The following is an 18,488-nucleotide window of genomic DNA, read 5'->3' on the forward strand; positions in this document are numbered from 1 at the left end:
ATAGATTGAGGATCTGATAAACCTTCCGACCAGCAGTTACCAGTGTTAGACGGTAGATTCGACATGTCTTCCAATTCGGATGGTTCAAAGGTGGACCAGACTCAAAATTTGCCCACGTGAACATGTTTCTATACTCCACATGGCATAGTGATTTTCCTTCCCAAACATTGCCCCTCTCTGGCAGGTTCGAAGTCGATATGGTAGAGAAATTTCTTTTAGTCGATGGAAAATCGACCGACGTGGTGACTTTCGAGTTCGTGGATAATGTTATAGTTGTTGGAACAACGTAAGGGTCGAAACGATAACTACTAGAGCACTCAAGTGCTCCGGCGTTTGACAATCTGTGTGATTTGGGACATCACTTTGGGGATACGTGTATAGCAATGATTAATTTATGGACAACTATAAACGAAGGTTCAGATTCACATTTATGCTTTCTAAAAATCTTGAGTCCGACCTGAGCATCTCAAAACTTCACTCCAAGTCTGTAACGCCCCAGGATTTTTTTAACATCCCAATGGGGACCATTACTAAAAGCCACCTAAAACAACCCACTCGTACTAGAGAATTTAAACCACTTGACGTATAAACTATGACCAACTCTCACCACGCTTCCGTTGCGCTACTCTGATCAATAACACTTACAAGAACTTGCACTAAGCAGCCCAAACACCACTACCGTTCTAACGAAACTCAAATCCTTCACAGTTAATAATTTAATAACAAACTAACCTTATGAAACTTTTCAATGCAAACTTCACTAATCATAAACCATCCACTACACGAATCTAACTTTCACAAAAACAGCAAGGCAAAAGATAACTCAAGTTCAACTTGAACAAATGCATTATACTGATAAATATCCTCAACGTATTACGTCACCACAAGTCAAGTAGCTACACAAAATTACGGTTCTCAAGAAAACGAGTTATCAATCCTAGGACATCCCCTAAATATGGGACTTCACAAAACACTTTATTAATCTAATAACAGACTTAAGCCAAAAACAAATAACTATAACTATCCTATTCAATTTGAAACTTAACGACGCAGAGTTAACGGGTCTCTCTAATCAAGTCTCCTCCTCGCCATCACCATCCCAAGAGCTAGTTCGATACCTGCAAACTGGAGGGGAAAAAGAGGGATGAGTACAACCACAGTACTCAGTAAGCAGCCCTTATCTGAAGGGTCACGCACAAACAGCATACTTATCAAGGAACAACGTGTCATGCTTATTAAAAAATCAACATATCATGCTTATCACAACTTTCGAGCTTTAAATAAATAGAAACATATCACAAGAAGCAGTTTATGCAAATGTTTAACTATACATGTACCGTACATGTCAAACTCATCCTTACATATTAACATACTAGTTCTCTTTCTTGATTCCTCCAAGGCTTACTCCTTCGAATCGCATCGGCCCTTGCCATTTATCCCCAAAGCCCGACACTCATCTACAGAGGCTTGGCGTTCGACCTTGCCATTTATCCCCAAGGCCTTGAACTGTGCATCGACCCTTGACCATTTTTACCCAAGGCCCCAATAGTATTCCTTCCAAAAGACTGCTCGCATCGACCCTCGACCGTTTTTACCCGAGGCCTCGATACTCAGTTAGTGACGTATCAGCCCCCGACCATTTATACCCGAGGCCCTGACACTCACCCATTCACTTTCCCCAAGAATCCAACGTTCCTTACCATAATCAACTCCACATCAACCCCTAGCCTGCGAATAGGGTCCGAAAATATGCTTCAATAACACCCACATCTCATAAGAAAATAATATGACTCCAACCAGCACACTCGCATCCTAAAGAAACGTTTATATATGCTCAACCAGCACGCTCACATCATAAAGAAAACATAATCGCAATAATTTCCATTTTAACGAGCATCCCGGTAATCACACATCATTCCACAACAATTCTCAGCAGTCTAACAAAGCAAAATTCCACCATTATCACCGACGAATATTCAACACTACACCAAATACTTAGATTAACACAAACGAGAGTTACCTAACACAATAGCGTATCAAAACAATATCAAACATCACAAAACAGCACATTAGAAACCATCTAACACACATTAACGCACGCACACGCCCCTTGTCTACTTACTTTGTTATGTCTCAAAACTCTCACAAGAGTCCTACTTGCTACTACGCCATGCCTCATGCATCAATAATCTTATAACAGTCCAATATGCGATACACCAAAATGATCATATGTAAAAACCAATCAATTTAAAATAGTCCAACATGATCCAATAGCTCCAACAGGCATCGTTCACAGAAGAGGCAAAACCAACAACTTAACCAAAATATAATCGATAGATATCCAGCATACATCAAACACAACTGATTTCTCATAAATCTCCAATATGCTTTCGAAACAACAGATTATAGTACCAGTATACAATTTTCATCATGAGAACCATTTAAAGCACAACAACAATTCGGACATAGTCATCCAAGATTACTTGGTTACAATTTATTCACACAACCACAAAATTTTCCCGAGATATATCAACAGTTTTATCAACAATGGTGTTTACTAAATGATAACAACGATAAGCAATCATGCAAATATCACACATGGGCACACGAGTAAACAACCATATCATATCAGCACACAACAACCAATCCCTCCAGTAAAAAACTACTTACACAAGTGCCCTGACACGTTATTAAGCTTGCCGAAGGATTTCCTACTCCATAGGTAACCAGACTTAAGTTAGAAACTAACTAAAACCACTTTAATTAAATCAAAATCCAATAAAAGTGAGTTGTTACCTACTAACTCACACTAAAACCTCTTGGGTTAGGGGTGGGTCGACGTCGAGGGTGTTCGGGCTCCCAAATCTGAGTTCAAAAGGCCTTAAGCTTGCTGTTTCGATGTCTAAAAGCAATGGGTAATGCCGATTTGGGTCCGAATAAGAGTGGGTCAACGTTGAATCAATGCTGCAGGGGGTGGGTAATGCAAATCAAGCTTCGTTTTGGTGTGGGTAAGCGTCGAACTTCGCCGGAATTATAATAAGGTGCTGCTGGTCGTGGGTTGCTGTAGAAACTCGCCGGAACCACGTTGGCAACTAACGGAAACACTCTAGACTCGTGCTTACCGTCGCAGGACAGCCACCCGAGGGAAACGTCGCCACTGAAACTCCGTGGGAGCGTCGGACCGGCTCCGGCCACCGTGGGACACTGCTGCGGAGTAAAACGATGCCGGAATGCCGCCGCTATGCCACCAATCGAAAGCTACCGCTACTTCGTGTTCCTTCGTCGGCGTGGAACAGATCGTGCCGCCGATGGAGGGCTGGGTCGCCGGAGGGAGCCGTTGCCAGTGCTGCTTCGCCGGAGAAGAAAATTCGAGGGGGGGGGGGGGCTGGCGGCTGCAACAAGAAAGGGAAGGGAGGAAGAAGAAGAGGAAGAGGAACAAGATGGGGCTAGGGTTATTTTGTTTTAATTCCCTTTTCTTTAACTTGTTTTAAAACCTAAAAGCCCAAACCCTTATTCTTGAAGGTGACCCAACTAAATAAAACAATGACCCAAAACAATAAGCCCAATAATTATAGTTTGAAAATCAAATAAAACCCACAACCCTAAACAAAATAGTTAACTTAAACTCTAAAACCCAAGAATAATAATTCAAAGAAAAGTAGAATTTATGAAGGAAAATCCTAAAACCCCTGAATTTAAGATTTAACTAAAAATCTCCTACACAGGTCGAGAATTTAAATTATCTTAATCCAAGAAATTAAACTTAATTCTAATTTAGCCGAAAATTAGAATTTCAAAGTTAGAAGATCCAAGAATTAAAGTTATCAACTTAGGGAAAAATCCAAAGACACTATTTATCTCTTAAAATAAACGAGTTAGAGAACGCGGGGCGTTACAAAGTCAGTCTCTGTCGTTTGAAACTTTCCTTACTCTCTCTTCTATTATCATGTCGAGTTCTTCTAATAGTAGTTCATTTGGTAGCTCAAGTCGGAATCCTAGCACTTTGTCCCCTAAGAAAGTTAGCTCCAGTGAAGAATTAGTCGATAGGTTAGATGCCAAGCTTGAGGAGATAGAAAATTTTGGACTTTTAGACTATGATATGGATGATATAGTTATGCTTCCACGTCAGGCCAAGGGTTGAAATATCCTTATCGGATGCTTCAAACTATTTTATACCTCCTCGTAGGCGGTACAACATCCCATATAACATGGGTACATTCCTTCCAACTGAACCAGAGCGAGCTAACAACCCTCTAGAAGGGTGTGTCAGCTCTACCTAAAAGTGTTCAAGTACAGATTTCGCCTTCTGTCCATCCCCTTTCTCAGGAGTTTCTGAGCATAACAAGTCTTGCTTCTGCTCAAATCACTCCAAATGGATGCGGCATCGCCTTTAGTTTAGCTATCTTTTTTTTGCTTAGGTGCCGAAAAGTCGATGGTCTAGAGCTACTCTAGGTCAAGCAGCTCCTTGCATGCTTCGAAGTGAAGCGTATCTCTAAAATGCCTTGGCGTACTATTTTTGCGCAACGAAAGGCGCATGGGGTATCATTAAAGTCCCCACATCATTAAATAGGTGGGTAAGCAAATGGTTCTATATCTCTGGAGAGTGGTTGGCAAAGGACGAGTCCGGCCGGTTCTTTTACAACGATCCGCATCGATTCTGGAACTTAGGTAAGAGGTGATGCCTTTTGTTATTTCATATTTGTACTGAACTATCCTTCTAATCTTTTTCCTTTGATTTGTAGTTGCTATCAGGCTCCTTCCCGAGCTTACGCAACCGACCTTTGACATCTTGAAATACTATAAGGACAAGTACAAGATCGGTAGAAAGGTAGGAACCTTGCTGACACACAAGCTTTCGTTGGTGTATGAGTTGCTCGACTACAGCCATATGCTCTTTCTTGTTGAATCCCGTAGGCCGAACTCCAAGCTCACTAAGTCGAACTTGAATTTTTATTTTATTTACTTGATTACTTGTCGCTAACTCTTTCTCTATTCTCGCTTGCAGCCATGGTTTGCAGTTTCACTAAGCATGTGAAGCGAAAGTGCCCTCGTTGTGACAGCCCATCCAAGTATGGCCCAAGCTCGAGCTTCGAGGTCATTGAAGTGCCCACATAAGTTGTGGTTGATGAGGGGCTTGCAAGGAACAGCCCCGTACTGGAGAGGAGGGAGGTTGAAACTTCACTAGAGGTGTTTAATGTCTCACCCCTCCATGATGTTTAGAGGAGGTCTCCCTCCAAGAAATTCAAGAAGAAACCCTCTCTTATAATGATGTCGTACCTTAGGTTATTGCATCCTGATGCGGCATTATTGGACTTGCGGACGATCCTGAGGCTAGGATTGAGGCAACATCCGACGTTGAGATGAGGTTCAAGATTGAACCTTCTAGCTCTAGCGTCAAAGAAAGAGTGGCACAAATGTCAGCGCCTGCTTTGATCTCTGCTTGTGCTGGACGTCAAATTTTGTCAGTGCCCTTGGGTCGGCCATCCAAAGGATGATCGATTACACTACGAACGTACGATATTCCACCACTTGCAACTTCAGATTTTAGGTGTTCAGGGCTAACAGGTCTTCTCTTTAATTTTGCACAGGCTTATGCGGCCGCTTGTCATGCCGCCGTCATGATGAGGGATGAATTGGATGGTCATGACCTCATTACGGAGAATGAATGGGAGGCCTCTTCCGCGACCTTAGAGACAGCTGCCACTCTATGGGGAGCTAAAGGAGACGAAGGCCGAGGACGAGGTCCTCAAGTCCACATTGGAGGATGAGCACAAGAGCGCTCAGAAGGAGGCGGAGCATCAACAGGATCTACTAAGGTCCACGCACACCGTCGTCAAGGGGCTGCATAAGGAAAAGTTCGAGCTGATGAGGCGCAACCATCATCTCATTCACGATGCCAAGGCTCACCAGTCTGAGGTGGAAAATTTAAAAGTCGTGCACGGTGATACGAATCCATTTGTGACCAATTACATATATCAAAGGAGCAATTATTACAAGAAAGGCAAGGAAGATTCAAGAGGCTTTCACACTGCACCTTCAAAAGCTTGTTAATGCACAAGAACCAACAAAGAGTTTTGAGCCCGAATTTATTCATAATGTTACTTCAATGAGTCAAGAAGAGAATGGAGCAAAGATGACACGGGAAAAGTTGTCTATTTTGAGAGATGGCACGGAGGACAAAAAAAGTGTGCAGATTCGTGAACAGGTGCCTTTGCAGATTGCACCTCTTTGGAGTTTGTGAAGTCAAAAGTTGTCAAACCATATCCAAATGTGAAGCGCCTCCTACAACACATAGATAAGACCATTTGAAGCATGACTACGTTTTCTAATCCGCATTTAAGTGTCTAGAATGATGTACAATCAAGTTTTAATTTGCATGTCTTATTTTCTACAATTTGCATTAAGTAGTATTTTGAAAAACTTTTGGTGTTCTTATGTTAAACGACCATTTGGCCTATTTAAAGGCTTGTAATGCTCTTGTTATGGAGAACTTAAGATTAAAAAAACATATTGAAATTCAAGAACTTTTGTTCCTTAACACTTTTGGTGTTGCTTCTTTCAAATCTTGCTTTAGGTTTGATGTTAAACCGATTCATTGGATTAGTCTCGATCAAGCTAATTCTGGAGTGAGTCGTCTTAGGATCTAGGAGTGACCATCGTAGATTCTAAGTCCGATCTAAGAGTGATTCATCTTCTAACCTTACTCTTGGTTGGAATCATTCGGTAAGTTAGTCGTTTTTGTGAATGTTTGCAAGGATCCTAGAAGGACCTCTAGCTTTGTAAACCCGAGCAACCTTGGCGCTTATCACACGGTTATCTTATTGTGAGGTTTACGCAATGTACATGGCCTTGACCGTGCAGCGGTGCTCTCATCTTTACGTAATATGGTTGCAAAGACTTGTTGCTAAATATGATCATATCATCTCCTCCTGCTTGAAAAGGATTCGTCCTCGAATCAAATTTATTACCTACTGACACGACCCATCCCAAACACCTACTAGTCCTAGAACTAGTCGTGCCGACCACAAACCCCGACTAGCTACGAAGTTCATGGTCAACTTCTTCTTAACTTTGACCTGAACCTTGACTAACAAACTCTGAATGGATGCACGATAAAAACAATAATCTGAAAACTCGGAATCTGAATTTGGCCCTAATCGCTCGGCATTCCCCAACGTCCCCTACGACCTACTTACGCCAACTTCTCAACACTGCTTGAAAACACATTCTAAATCATGTAAAACATTTTCTTTCAAACATAAACAGGTAGATAAAACTGAACACCACACATGTATCCATATTCTATTATAGTCTACTGGCGTAGAGTAATCTCAATACACACAGTAGAATAATTATCTCAACAAGTGGAGTCAAATGGTCTCAAAGACCTTCTCTTTCTGGCTATATTGTAAAAAACACATTCATATAGCATACGGGTAAATCACCTAGACACAATGAAATGGTGGTTTGAAAACTATTCTCATAAACTGTTATTCTTTTCTTTTTCTTTCTAAGAACTTTTCTAACTTGCTCGAATCATTTCTAAAATCTTTCTTGCTAAGAACATTTCATGAAATTCTAATATCATTTTCTGAAATCTCTTTCTAAATACACTTCATAAGCTTTAAACATTTCTTTAAAATCATAAAGCATTTCTAAATTCTAAGAACCATTTATAATTTCTCGAACAAACATATTTTCTTTCATTCTCAACAGAAATGCTAAATCATACGTAATATATATAATTTCTCATAAATTCTATAATAAATATCCAAAAACATTTAATAAAATAACCACCCACAAATCTTTTAAACTCGGTCATACGCAGCTCCAATTCCTGTATGACCTGAAATATCGATTCAATACCAAATTAACTCACTTAATTCCATTTCCAACATAAACTTAATTCAAACTTTAATCAGAATAATTCAAAATAAATCAATTATCCAAAGTCTACATTATCTCTCTTCATTTTAAACCATCACTTATTCTCTTTCATATCACCTTACAAGTGGGACCCACGAACACAACTCAATTTTCTCTTTCCTTTCAATTTCACATTTTCCTTCTCATTTCTCTTAAACCTACACGGAACGACCTCATTTCCTTTACCAATTCATTTTACTTTTCTTAATTAAATTCTATTAAAAAATTCCTTTATCTCTCTTCCAATAACTATTCATCTTCTTCTTCTTTCTTCTCTAATGGCTCTTCTTTCTCCATCACAGTTCACATTTCTACCATTTTTCGTAACCAACACAAACACTCCAAAACTTATCACACAAACCACAAATTTACTCCAACCATTATGTTCCACAGAATTAAACAAATTAAATTCTTCTTTCCTCCCTTGAAATTTCTTAAGCATACTTAAAACCCACACAACCAAGGATTGTAAGAGAATGAAACCAACCGAGAACCACTGTCTTTTATGCTTAATCTTTTACTGGAGAACGAAAACTACTTCTTTTAAGTTTCAAAGTGTTTTCTTGAACACCACGGACCAAGCTTCAAAACCCTACAACCTTTATTTCTTTCAACATCTTCAAGGAAAACAAGTTTAGTTACCCAAATTTGTCGCTCTCCATGATAGAGCTCTCAAAATCAAAAGCAAAATCGTGATTCCTGACCTCAATTTCTCAGAAAACCGTTGTTTCTCCTCTCCCCTGTTCTTTCTCCTTCTCTTTCGTTGTCTCACCCTCTTCTTTTCTTTTCTTTTTTTCTGTTTTCCTTCTTTCTTCTTTTTTCTTTTCTTTCCTTTTCTGTTATTTTCTCTTTGTTTTTTAAACACATGTCTCACACACACACCAAGTCAACCCATACACATGTGTCCAACCAATTTTTTTTCCTTTTAATTAAAGCTGAAAATACCATTATTGTAACGCCCCGCGTTATTCAAGTTAGATTTAATCTTGAATCTCGAGGTTCTACCCCAAATTAATTAAATTTATATCGGCATTAACTTATTTTATTTTGTTTTATTCTTACGATATTTTATTTTGGATCATTGAGGAATCATGACGATTTATAATTAAAACATATGAGAGATTCTAGTTCTTCAAACCTTTGGGCCATATGTTAGAATTTAGAATTTGGGCCTTTTTCTTTCAAGTCCAAACAAAAGGGAAACAAAACAAGAGGGGGAAAGGCCAAAACACAATTTTTTTTCTTTTCCCTCATCCTTCATGCAAAACCCCTCCCTCCCCCACGTTTTCTTCTTCTCTCGATTGGTGACAAGTTCCATCGGCGCCTCGACCTTGTTGTCTGACGACCCACACCGACAAGCAACAGCACCGTGCCTCCGTTCCCCGACGGCCACTCCGGCGAGCAGCAGATTGGCGACACGGGTGTACCAGCGGCGGGTTTGTTCGGCGTTCACGGCGGCTGGAGACTTTGGGGCGTTTTTGGCGGCTGTTAGCGAGGTACGGGTTGATTAGCAGTGACCCACGACTCTTAGCACATAGTATTGGTGGCCTATGCTCCTTGGGTAGCGGCCAGCAGCCTCGGAGGTGGTTTTTGGGGTGATTTTCCCTGCTGTACAAATGCAAACAGTTTGGGTTCTCGGCGATTCGACGACTACCCACTTCCGTTCAAGGCCCAATTTACGCTACCCACGCCTATCCGAAACAGATCTAAGTCATTTACACCTAAACGAAGTCGATCTCGTGGTAACGGACTTTCGAAACCCCCCTTGGAATGTTTTCCCATGGCTAAAAATCGGAAATAACTTGTTATCCTTCTTGTTTTATGATATAGGTGTTGAAACTACGCAAGGACTAAGAGCGTGGTAGTGTGTAAGTAGTAATAGGGGCGGGTGTGTGCGTTTATGAACGGTTGAAAATGTCTCTTGGTTATTGGGTTATCAAAATGCATATTTTATATCGTTATGATTACTTGATGTGTTAGTTAGGAATCATTGAATGAATACTCTGAAATTGGCCATTCGTGCCAGCGTTACGTTGGTGGAGTAGGTTGGATGAAATTGTTTATTTTTCTTTTGTCAGATGTGTATTATAGTTACCAGTCGAAAGATTCTGTTTAAAAGCTATGCGAGTTGTATCTATCTTTATCACTTGTGTAAAGCCTGTTGAAGATGTCTGCGAGTGTTGCTATTCATCTTACAAGAGCCATTACGTGTGCGTTTTCCCTATTATGTGAGCATGTTGCTGGTTGTTAAATGTTGTGTATAAGAACTTTATGCGTTAAAAATCATGCAGGACAATGTGTTGTGCTAGGACATTGTAAAAAGTGAAATTTGGAGGCTAGTAGTGAAAATCTTGGTTGAAGACGAGGGGTGGGGTGGGATGTTATGAAAGAAAACACCAAGAGTGACAGGGCCGGGTGCAAAGGTCGGAAACTGATATGGTACTACTGGGTGTCGAGGCTCCAGGTACAAAGGTTGGGGGTCGATACGCCAATCTCAGTACGGACGAGTGTCAGGGCCCCGGGTACAAAGGTCGGGGGTCGGCATGAAGAAAGAAATCATTAGATGAGCACTACTAGTTGGGTGTCGGGTTCCGGGTACAAAGGTCGGGAGTCGACACGCCAACTTGGTTAAAATGGGTTTCGAGGCTCTGGGTACAAAGGTCGGAAATCTATACGTGAAGGTGAGCGTCGAAGCCTTGGGTACAAAGGTCAAGGGTCGAATACCAAGTTATGTAAATGAGTATCGGGACCTTGGGTACAAAGGTCAAGGGTTCGATACTAAGCGAAATGTGGTGACAAAGTTTAGAGGGTGTTTGAGGATAGCTAGACACCTACGGGCTAAGAGATGTGGGTTGTGATAGTTTAACGCTCGTTGCATGTTGCCAACCTTTATCATTTGTTGATTTCTTGAAATTCCAGTCATTATGTCGTTTTTGTATATCATGTGATAGTATGCTGGTGCTGTGTAGTTAGTGAGGGTTACTTACAGAGTATTTTATATACTCACCCCCCCCCTGCAATTATTGTTTTCAGGTAAAGATCCGTGTTATGACCATGGTGGTGACGTGGAGAGGGCCCGACTGAGGAAGGACCATTAGGTTGCGTTGTTGTTTCTTTTTTTTTTGTTATTTATTATTTCACCTTATATTGTTGGGATAGTGGAAGTTTTCTTTTCGTTTCGGACATTCTAGTAAAGCGATGTTTAGGTGTGGCCTTGGTGGCGTGGTCCGATGTGCCTGGACATTTTTATTGTTTTTGAGTCGATGCTTTTCTTTTGATATTTAGAAATTTACGAGTGTTGGTTATGGAATTAACAGGATTTTATGTTTTGGTTAGCCGACAGAGGGCGAGTTGACTTCTTTGATTATTGGAGAACTTTTGGATTTTTTTTTTACCATGTTGGCTTCCATTGTGTGTAAAGGGGAGGGTCGGTGCATGTAGTTGGGTAAAATTACACCGAGTGTACTGTAGAAATTCAGGGGCGTTACAATTATGCCCTTCAAACTTTAACTTCAAAAATTCCAATTTTCTCTTCCTCTCTTTTTTTTAAATAAAATTTCCTTATTTTTCTTCTTTTTACTAAAAAAGAATAAACGCTCCTTACACCTACACATAAAGGAAGCAAGTTAATAACTTCAAAATTAAGATTTAAATTATACTTACCTTGTAGAGCTCTTTTGAAGTCCTTCAATAATGATGCTCTCGTTGTCCTTCATTTGAACATCCTTTTAAAACATATTCGTTCTATCAAAAAGTGCTTACAAACTCAATCAATCGTTTTGTTGACATTATGCTTGGATCCCTTTGTCCTTTTCTCGATGCTTGGCATATGAATTCTCCAACACGACAATTGATGTTCTCGGTCATGGCTTTGTTTAGATGACTTTTTGGACAATAACTTTTCCATGACTGTAGGCAACAATAATACATTTTCATGATCACCTACACAAAAGGGAAATAAGTTAGTACCCTCAAAATTAAAATTTATCCCATACGCACATCTTAAGGTGATCTCAAGATTAGGAGAAGATGGGGGAACAAGCTCTTTTGTCTCCATCTTGTATTGGCCCTCCATGGGTTTCAACTCTCCTTGTGCTTGATTATGATTGAGTTTAAGAGCTGACAGCTCCTACAAAATTCTCAAAACAATACAAGCACTAGGACAAAACTTAATAGCTTGAAAGTAAGGATCCTTATCCAACAATTGCTTTAGACTTGGCTTGTATGGCACGATAGCTTGAACTTCTCCTGGTCCCTCTTTTTGCTATCTACTCCCATTCTTCTCACTTTGATAAAAAATTGATTCTCCATGTGTTGGTTCAAGAGTAGATATTTTATCATCTTGAGAAACTTCACTATCCAACAGACTTGGAGTAGTATGCAAGTCACAAAGAATGTCATTTTCTAATTTACTACTCTTTATCTTAATAATGGGGATGCTATCACAAAATAACTTGCAATCAAATAAAATGTGGTCAACATGCATATCATCACAAGACAATTTACCTTCATCCTCTTTTGAACTTACCTTTATGCTCTCGGCCTTCTAACCTTGGTTGGAGATACTCACCTTTTCTTCTTGCAGTTTGGTTGCCTCCTTGATGGTGGGCTCTTTCCTTCTTTCCACCAACTTGGTTTCATCTTTGGTGGCGGCAATTGCTATGACTCTTGTTGAATTAAAGGATGAAAGAATTTCTATGGGATGAACTCTACAATCACCGATTGATCAAATACATACAAGTCTTGAGAATTCTATAGAAAGGAAAAGGACAGGTAGAGAAAACCTTTAAAGTTCCATAATTAATAATTAGATTAAGGGAGAGAGAAGAAGATAAAACACTTCAAATTCCATAAGTAATGACTCATAATCGATGAAACGAAAACAACTAGAACTTGAGATAGTGACAGAGTTAGTTAAAGAAAAATATAGACGACGATAATTTTTGACGAAATAGTGGATAGAGAGGATGAGGATTTGGAGTGAGGGAGAGGAGGAATGACCGACACAATTGCCACAAAAAATTAAAATGTCAAAATGGAAATAGAAAGTTTCTGTCACGTTTCCATTTTTATATATAGGATAAATTAGTGTATTACCAGGTGCGATGTTTCATAATTATACAATAATCTAAATTTGAAATAATTATGGGTGAACTATTTTAAGTAGAATTATTTTTTTAAAATTAATTAAGATTGTATTTTTATATCCTCTCGTGAATTTATTTTGTTTAGTTTGTTCAAAATTTTATTTAACATATCGTATTTATGGTCAATTTAATTTTGATGTAGCTATATTGAGTATATTTTTTTGATTTTATAATATGGTATTATTACGATAAGAACGAGAATTTGAATACATTTTTTTTTAAATGTTGTGATGCGTTAATTAAAACCGTTGAAATTTAATAATTAATTTTAGTTCATGAATATACATCTATTCATTAGTTTTTATATAATAAATCATAATTTTTTTTATAATATCATATATTTCTTTACGCATAGCTTATAGTTTATAGCGAAATAATTCATGGTGAGTATATATCGATTTAAATGCGTTAATATATTCCATAATTCATATTATAAATATGAAATAATTAATTTCAGATTTAAATTAAATAAAATATCATATAAACTAAATTTATCACAATTTAGTTGGTTAAAACGTTAATTACATTCTTGTTGATGTCGAATTGTGCAAAGGATCAAAGGTCGGCTACATCTTCATTAGATGAGCTATGGAGGAGCGAACTATGCAAAAGAAGACGTGCAACAAAGGAACAAATACTTCAAGCTCAAGTAAGCCTGAGTTCGAACAGAGTAGGTAACTTTTAGATATAATTACATATCTGGGTGAAAATAGAGAATCTTTTTCATAGATGAATGGAGGGGACAAGTCCATTTTATTGCTCCGAGAGCAGTTAAGCGCTTATGAGCTATTGGGCCATAGGTCATCAATGGCTAAGGTCAACATCTAATATTTTTAGAGCTATCTCCATATTGGCTTAGGTAAATATGCCCCTATTGTCGAGTTTTGAGCTTAATAAGTCAGCTGATCTATTGATGAGTCGTCTTCTAGTAGTGCTTTGTGTTTGAGCCTCATGTCAATGATGAAAACCAAAGATATGTATTTGTTAGGTTTCATATTGTCGTGATCAATCCACGAGTCATTTACTACCTTGTTAATTTTATAATAAAATTGTCTGTTGCCACTTTGAACTCTGTTTGAACCCGAAATAGCTCAAGCTCGGATACGATTTAGATCAGAATGTTCAGGACGAACTATGGCCAACGATCCCACACCTTCCCTGAACCCTTCTTGAGACCTGCAAAACAGGGTTAGCACTCCGACGAGCAAGTTAGTTCTAGTCCGAGCTAACCTGCCGAGTCTACTTAGGATTGTGTACCTTGCATTTAAGGCAAAGGTTTCTATTTATAGAAACTGGGCCCGACAGGGGTTCTGACACACCCTAAAATCGCGGCGTGTTGTCGGGTACGGAAGGGACACTGTTACGGACTTTGTATTAGCTCAGCTCGGCATTATAGGTCCTACTTTGACTGCTGACCTGAGTATTTTGGAGTCGACTTCTCCATTTCACCCGCGTGTTTAACCAGCTCACCTTTTCCATCATGACACGTGGCAGGCCAGGATTCGTCTCCAACATTGGCCCCCACTTCGGCGGGGCGGAGGTCGGCTCGGCGAAGTCCTCCGAGCTAACTGGAGGCGGGTCGAATCCACGCGTGCATGTGTGACGTCATGGATGTCGTCAGCCCTAGCTTCTGCTTTGGGAACCCAAACGTCGTCGTGGGGACAGCCTGGCGTGGGCGGATCTTGTCCGTTGATCCCTTCTTGATCGAACGGCTCTCGTGCCTCCGGGCTATCCTATAAAAGGCGAAAGTCTTTCACTTTTCACTTTTGAGTTTTCGTGTACCTCAGTCGTTTCCAAGTCAGGTACTCTCTCCCTCTTTCTTTAGATCGTTCTTTTAAATCCTCCCATCGGGTCTGGCGATGAGTAGCTCGTCTAGGGATTCGTCGTCTGGGTCTTCTAGTTCCTCTAGTTCAGAAGACGTTTTAGGAGATCCGACTTTAGCTCCTACCTCAAGGAACCCTTACGCCGAGGATAGCTCGGCAAACCCCAACATAGCTTCAACCTCGGGAAACCCTGACCTCGGCCCTGTAGTTGAACTTCCTCCTTCATCTTGCTCGGTAGGTAGGTTGGCCGAGCTCTGCAAAACTTACTCGATCCCCAACTCCATAGAACTTAGGGTGCCTAACATCGGGGAACACCTCGACGACCCTCCCCCGGGCTTCGTCAGTTTCTACCCCCAGATGTTCCATAGGGGGGTTAGACTCCCACTCCACCCTTTTATACAAAGGTTCCTTAGTGCAGTCAACCTCGCCCCAGCTCAACTCTCCCCTAATGGATGGTCTACCGTGCTCAGAGCCTACGTCCTGTGGTTGGTCCTCCGAGACGAGGATGAGGACAGGCTCACGGTGGACCAGCTCTTAGCGACCCACACGGTCAAAGCCTCCAACGAGGGAGAGGGTCGGTACTACCTCTCAGCTCGGCGGAACGTAGGTTAGCTGATCAGGAACCCCTCCTCTAACAAAAATTGGAAGGAGTGTTGGTTCCTCGTCTCTGGCGAGTGGCTTCTGAGGGACGGTGGGGGTGAGCCGACCTGCCAAGTCCCAGTAGAGTTCGGGGACGTAGGTGAGTGTCTTAGGCGCGAGCTAGGGGGTGTGTTTTTTTGTCTTCTTAACTTGAGCGACCTCGTTGCTAACGTCGGCTTGTTTTGCAGCTCTTCCATCCCCCATTCCGAGGATCAACAACAAGTCTTGGGAGATCATCAAACGAGCCCAAGGTCGGAGACTAAAGTACGCGCTGTGGGGTGAAGCACTCGTCTCAAACTCCCACCTCTTCTCCAGCGGCCTTAGTCGTCACGATCAACCAGACGAGCTCAAGAAGCTGCCCAAACCTCGGCAACGCAGCTCGCAGAAACGCAAAGCTCCTGAAGGTAACTTCTTCTCGGCACCTCAACTCATTCAACGGAAGTCTCCAAATTAACCTCGTCTTCTTTGCAGGAATGACTTCCAAATTCCTCGCACTCAGCAGTACAAAGCGGCAGCGGGCTCGGCCTCGGTTGCTCCGCTGGCGCCCCCCCAAGTTCGTCATCGCACAAGCAGCGCCAATGTCCCGGCTCAGGGCTGGCCAACTTGGCGAAGCTTCAGGCTCTCCAAGCTCAGCCCCTACAGACTGTCGCTGGGGGTGAAGGATAGTCCACCCCTCTGGTGAGGAAGAAGCGAGCGAGGGATACGCTTCCCTCCGAGGAGGTCAACTCCCGATCTCCGCCTCCCCCCATCGTGGTCGACTCAGAGGAGGGGTCGCTACATGGTCGGGGTCATGGCGCCGAGCTCCCACTCCCTTTCAGGCTCGCTTTCTCCCGCTTCAGTATTCACGAGGCCGCAACGAAAGTGAGGTCCTCGAGCTCTCACTTGGCAGAGCGAGCTATTCAGGCGCCCGAGGACGCTGCGGAGGCGGTGAGAAAGACCATAGCTCTTGCTGCGGAGGTAAGCTCGTGCCTACTCTTCGCTCCTTTTTCTTTCTCTTTCCCAATCTAACCTTGAACTTTTGCAGCTGCATTATCACGCTTGCCTCTCGGCCTCGATGATGAGCTTGGAGCTCGGCGGTCGGGACTTGAAGGAGGAGGAGACGAACGCCTCCTATGAGCGAAGAATCTCTGAGCTCCAGGCCGAGGTTGAAAAGGCGCGAGCTGAGAAAGAGGTCGAGACCGATAGGTCGAAAGCCTTGATAGCCCAAGCACGTACCGACCTGAAGAATGCCCAGGGCCGAGCCGAGACCGCAGAGAAGGGCTGGAATGAGGCTCGACAGAACTTGGCTAGCTGGGCCTACTTGGAGAAGAGAATCAAAGAATTCCCCGAGTTCGACGGCCTAGTTCGCGATATGGCAAACAAGGGCTTCTACTACGCCATCTACAGGCTCGACACTGCCTGCTCGAAGGACGCCATCGCAACCATCGAGCAAGAATACGAGTCCATCTGGGTGGAGTGACCTGCTGAGGCCGATAAAGAGGCTGAGGTTGCTGGTGCCGAGGCGGGGTCCAGCAAGCCCGTCGACCCTCCCCAGGAGTAGATCGTCTCGACCTTCTGTTGCTTCTCGCTTTTCCTCTCTCTTTTTTTGAATCAAATTTGTACTGAGCCGAGGCATATATACCTCGACTCTCCATTAAACTTTAGTTTAAATGAAATGACGTTGTTTTGCTTAGATCCGAGTTATTCTTTCCGAGGTCCTTATACTTGTTGAAATTTAATTAAACCTTAATAATACCTCGGCTCTTCATCAAACTTTAAATTCAATGAAAACCTCTCCGAGGTCCCTATACTTAGAGAAATTTAATTAAACTCAAACTTCAATTTTAGTTTTGGCCTCGTTGTCTGAGTTTCTCAAGTCTTAGTAATTTCTTACTTACACAACGGCTTACGAGCCAAACACTTCAGCTCGGCAGTGTGCATTTGGGATAACCAGGTCCCTACGAGTTGACCATTGCATCGCGCGTTTGTATTATTGTAGGTCGTTTAGCATAGGTCATACCACGTAGTCTTCCTTGGCCCCCATTTGACGTAGCTCGGTAGTAGTAGGCGACGCTAACGAATAAAGTCAAATTTTGCACAAGTCATTGGAGATCAGCTTTCATTAATGAATGAAATTTTACACGTCGGATTACACACATTTCACTGATAATAAACTCGCAAATGCTCAACATTCCATGGGTGAGGGAGTTGTCTCCCGTTTAGGTCGGACAGCAAATACGCTCCAAGTCGGAGTATTTTTAAGACTCTGTAGGGCCTTCCCAGTTCGGCTCGAGTGCTCCGACATGTGGCATTACCTTCTTGAGGACGAGGTCGCCAGGCTTGAACGTTCTGACCTTTACTCTGGCGTTGTAGTATCGAGCCATACGGTTTTGATATTCTGCTAGCCGAAGCTGGGAGTGAGATCTTTTCTCCTCGAGGAGGTCAAGATTCACGAGTAGGGCTTCATCGTTGGCTTGCTCGTCGAAATTCTCAACTCTGGGCGTTGGCATGCTGACTTCCGCAGGGACAACAGCCTCCGACCCGAAGGCTAGACCGTATGGCGTCTCACCAGTAGATTGGCGGGGTGTAGTTCGGTAAGACCACAATACCTCTGGTAACTCTTCTGCCCACCGACCTTTCAGAGACTCCAGCCTTGTCTTCAGACCACGTTTGATGATCTTGTTAATGGCTTCAACTTGCCCATGAGACTGCGGATGGGCAGGCGACGAGCTGAGGTGACGTATGCCGAGCTGTTGACAGAATTGATTAAACTGGGCACCGTCAAACTGCTTTCCATTGTCAGTAATGATAGCGTTCGGTATATCGAACCGACATATTACGCTCTTCCATACAAAGCTGACGACCTTTGCCTCGGTAATAGACGCCAGAGGTTCCGCTTCTACCCATTTGGTGAAGTAATCTACAGCTACTATGGCGAACTTCAACTGCCCCTTCCCCATCGGTAGTGGGCCGA

General features: G+C 42.1%; 2 long non-coding RNA genes across 3 annotated transcripts; one reads left to right on the forward strand and one right to left on the reverse strand.

Moving 5' to 3' along the window:
- Positions 1–834: 834 nt before the first annotated feature.
- On the reverse strand, positions 835–3,445 carry LOC148210273 (uncharacterized). 2 transcript variants are annotated; one of them, XR_015792172.1, is made up of 3 exons: positions 2,797–3,435; positions 2,671–2,711; positions 835–1,728 (listed from the first exon to the last, which is right to left on the reverse strand). It is a non-coding gene; the product is annotated as an uncharacterized LOC148210273 (long non-coding RNA). The 2 variants fall into 2 exon arrangements; XR_015792171.1 differs by having other exon boundaries at positions 2,671–3,445.
- A 5,641-nt stretch (positions 3,446–9,086) lies between these two features.
- On the forward strand, positions 9,087–11,315 carry LOC148210274 (uncharacterized). Its single transcript, XR_015792137.1, has 3 exons — positions 9,087–9,668; positions 9,757–9,794; positions 10,960–11,315. It is a non-coding gene; the product is annotated as an uncharacterized LOC148210274 (long non-coding RNA).
- Positions 11,316–18,488: the final 7,173 nt, after the last annotated feature.

This window comes from Momordica charantia (assembly GCF_013281855.1).
Source record: "Momordica charantia cultivar OHB3-1 chromosome 7 unlocalized genomic scaffold, Mcharantia_2.0 BLBB01000007.1, whole genome shotgun sequence".
Classification (NCBI taxonomy): domain Eukaryota; kingdom Viridiplantae; phylum Streptophyta; class Magnoliopsida; order Cucurbitales; family Cucurbitaceae; genus Momordica; species Momordica charantia.